We start from the raw sequence: 4141 nt of genomic DNA, 5'->3' as shown, positions 1-4141 counted from the left end.
ACTTAATTTAGGCAAAATTGACCTCAGCGCAATTTGAACACAGAACATAGCAATGGGCAAAGTGCCGTTAAGCATTTCGTCCAGCATGGTAATGATTCTGCCAGTCCGGATGGCCATCCCCAGTAATTTCAATGTATGAGTGTTTGAAGAAAAATAAAAATATAAAATAAAAGAAGCTGCATCTATTTGTGATGGGTCCATGAATATAATTTGAATCTAGGAATGGATTTTGCTAAGAAGTCACGAAGGGGACAACGGTGCTTTTGATTTTGCCTGGAATTTGAGAAATGGGTCTGTTAATTGCAGGATATAATTCTTGGCCCCCATGCCGGTGGCACGTAAAAAGCACCCACTACACTCTCAGAGTGGTTGGCGTTAGGAAGGGCATCCAGCTGTAGAAACTCTGCCAAATCAAGATTGAAACCTGGTGCAGCCATCTGGTTCGCCAGCCCTGAGTCAAAATCGTCCAACCCATGCTAGCATGGAAAGCGGACGTTAAACGATGATGATGATGATTCTTCAACTCAGATTGTTTTGATGCACCATGGCGCATGTGACACCTAGGAAGATTGATCTAAGACAATGACTTAACCAAGATTTTAGCTTAAGCTGTAGAGATTTTAGGGACTGCTTCAACTTATCCATAAGCCTAAGGACGGGTTTTCCTTTACCCTGGAATCCCTTTATCATGATGATGATGATGATGATAGTATTGGTTTCTTTAGCAAGGTCTCTGTCCCTGTCCCTCTGTCATATTTTCACCTTCTTTACTATACCCCACTCAGTTGAGGACTGGGGTCTTATCTTGAGAATATTCAGTGACCACACTGTGGTTTTGGGATCAGTTCCACTGCATGGCACTCTGGACAGGGATCCCAGGTTGATAAGAAAACTCTTGTGAGTAAATTTGGAAGACAAACTAAAAGAAGACCGTGTGTGTGTGTGTGACCGTGTGTGTGTGTGACCGTGTGTGTGTGTGACCGTGTATGTGTGTGACCGTGTATGTGTGTGACCGTGTGTGTGTGTGCATGTGTGTCTCTGTGGTTGTCTATGTGTGTGTTTGTGTGGTTGTGTATGTGTAGTTATCTGTGTGTATGGTTGTGTGTGTGTGCATGTGTATGGTGGTGTGTGTGTGTGTGTGTGGTTGTGTGTAGGTTGTGCGTGTGCATGTGTGGTTGTGTATGTGTGCACACATGCATGTGGTTGTGTATGTATGTGTGTGTGTGTGTGTGTCTGTGTGTGTGGTTGTGTCATCTTGACATGTGAATGCTGTAAATGCCTGTCAGAAGCAGTGTCTTTCATTTGCATGGAAAGCATGTCTGGCCTTGGGTAGATTTTTACCTCAGGTGGAAACAGATGAGGGTTGGTGAAAGGGAAGGCATCCAGCCGTAGAAAATCTGTCTCAACATATTCCATCTAACACTTTCCCCACATGGAAGCAGGGAAACGTGGCATTGATAATGGTGGTGATGATGATGATGATGATGATGAAATTGTTGATGGTGATAGGTAAATAGTGAACAGGTGAATGATCAAATATACAAAAGAAAGAAAGAGAGGAAGAGAACGAAAGAGAGGCAGGTAGAGGTGGGGGAAGAAAAAGAAGGTAAGAAACAGTATTGCAATAATAAAGTTATTAGTCAGTTAATCTGAGAGATCAATAAGTAATCAATCACTCTATCAAACACAAATATAATGAAAGAAGGAAAGAAAGGACGAAGAAAATAAAGAGAAAAGAAGAACGGAAAGAAAGAAGAAAACAAAGAAAGGAAAACAAAAAGCTAATAAATTTTAAGCAAAGAGAGGAAGTGGAGAATTAATAGGTTGGAATTATCAGTAAATTGATTAAAATTCTAAAGAGATTGGAATGAGCTCAAAGCAGATCAATAAGTCGGATAAATATCAAACTGGAATTGATTTTGAAGTGCCAATTCTGAAGAAGAAAGAAGAATTGGAGTAAAATCTTGAAAGATTTTTGTGTCAGTCATTTTATTGATGTTCCTGGTGAAGTTGGAAGTTTTGAGATTTTGTAGAATTACTTCCTTCAACAGATTTCCGAAGACTTTTAATTTCTGCCCTGTCATTTTTATACTTTTTTACTCTTTTACTCTTTTACATGTTTCACTCATTTGACTGCGGCCATGCTGGAGCACCGCCTTTCGACCCCGGGACTTATTCTTTTGTAAGCCCAGTACTTATTCTATCGGTCTCTTTTGCCGAACCGCTAAGTAACGGGGACATAAACACACCAGCATCGGTTGTCAAGCAATGCTAGGGGGACAAACACAGACACACAAACACATACACACACACACATATATATATATATACATATATACGACAGGCTTCTTTCAGTTTCCGTCTACCAAATCCACTCACAAGGCATTGGTCGGCCTGGGGCTATAGCAGAAGACACTTGCCCAAGATGCCACGCAGTGGGACTGAACCCGGAACCATGTGGTTGGTTAGCAAGCTACTTACCACACAGCCACTCCTTTTCTTTTCTTTTAATTAATTCTGAAAATAATGAATTTAGTAGAATTAACTTTGTTGTTATTAAGTTGGTATTTTGAAGAAAAACTGAAAATGAAATTTTGATGGCAAATTATAATTTAAATCCTTTTAACCCTTTTGTTGAGCTGGAAGAATCGATAGCGGGCCGGGCCAATGCTTGGTGGCATATCGTCTGGTTTTATGTTCCGAGTTCAAATTTATGGAAGCATATGGTTCCGGTGGTTCCTCGAGCAAGTGTCCTCTACAATAGCCTCGACCCGACCAAAGCCTTGTGAGTGGATTTGGTAGATGGAAACTGAAAGAAGCACTTCATACATACATATATATATATCTATATAATTGTGTGTCTGTGTTTGTCCCCCCACCGTCGCTTGACATCCGATAGAATAAGTACTAGGCTTACAAAGAATTAGTTCTGGGATTGATTTGCTCAACTACTAAAGGCGGTGCTCTAGCATGGCCACAGTTAAATGAGTGAAACAAAAGAATATATATATAGGTATGAATGTATGTATGTATATATATATATATATATGTTTATACATGCACTTATGTATGCATATATGTGTATTTATATATACACACACATATGCATATATATGCAGGGTGTGTAAGGTAATTGAGGACATACCTTTTTTGAGTCATTGCTGCACTTTTGCTAACCCTGTATAACAATTGCAGCGTGGAAGGTGTTTGTAAGCCATTTAAGAAACACACAAAAGCTGTTCGATTCACTTCAACATTTAAGTTTCATTTGTCAAAAGAACAGGTTGTGGTCTTAAAGCGATGAAAATATTTTGACAAATTAAACTTAAATGTTGAAGTGAATCGAACGGCTTTTGTGTGTTTCTTAAATGGCTTATAAACACCTTCCACGCTGCAAGTGTTTTCGTTTCAGCACACGATCTCAGATCAAATTACTTGCTATGCGAGTACATCTCCATAATGTATAATCTTTGTTTCAGAATATAATAATGTCAGACCCTCAGCTTACTCGAGAAATGAAGAACTAAGTAGTTATTGTGGTTATAAAGGCTAAGCACAGCGATTTTAAAATATCTCGATTTTTAAAAGTTGCCAGATCTTTCATCTACAAAGTTTGTAAGGAGCGAGAGACTGAAAATGGAAACGTATCACCAGTATCAAAGCATGAAAAGCATTCTAAATGCTCTGAAATCATCAGAACACCTGAATTTATCCAGTAAGTTCAACAGACCATTGATTACAATCTCAGAAAGTCCATGAGGTCAATTTTAAAAGATCTCCATGTGTCAGAAGGAACAGTCAGAAATGTTGTCCACAAAGACATCAGATATAAGTCTTATATGATGAGGAAAGGTCAATTTGTCAGAAAAAGCAAAAGAAAATCACTACATCAGATCTAAAAGGCTCTTAAACAAACTGAAAAATTCTGCAGAAGAAAATTTGATTTGGTTTTTTGTCAAACGAGAAAAACTTAGACCAAAATCAAAAAGTTAACAGAAGAAATGACAGATGGTTATGTGCAGACCCTTCTAAAGTTCCAAGTGTTATGCATACAAAATTTCTAGCAACTGTCATGGTATTAGGGCTTGTCAGCAATGAAGGACATGTAATGCCTCCTTACTTCTTTCCCCAAGGTCTTAGA

This window comes from Octopus sinensis, linkage group LG26 (assembly GCF_006345805.1).
Source record: "Octopus sinensis linkage group LG26, ASM634580v1, whole genome shotgun sequence".
In the NCBI taxonomy this organism is placed as follows: domain Eukaryota; kingdom Metazoa; phylum Mollusca; class Cephalopoda; order Octopoda; family Octopodidae; genus Octopus; species Octopus sinensis.
Note: the sequence above shows the minus strand (reverse complement) of the source record.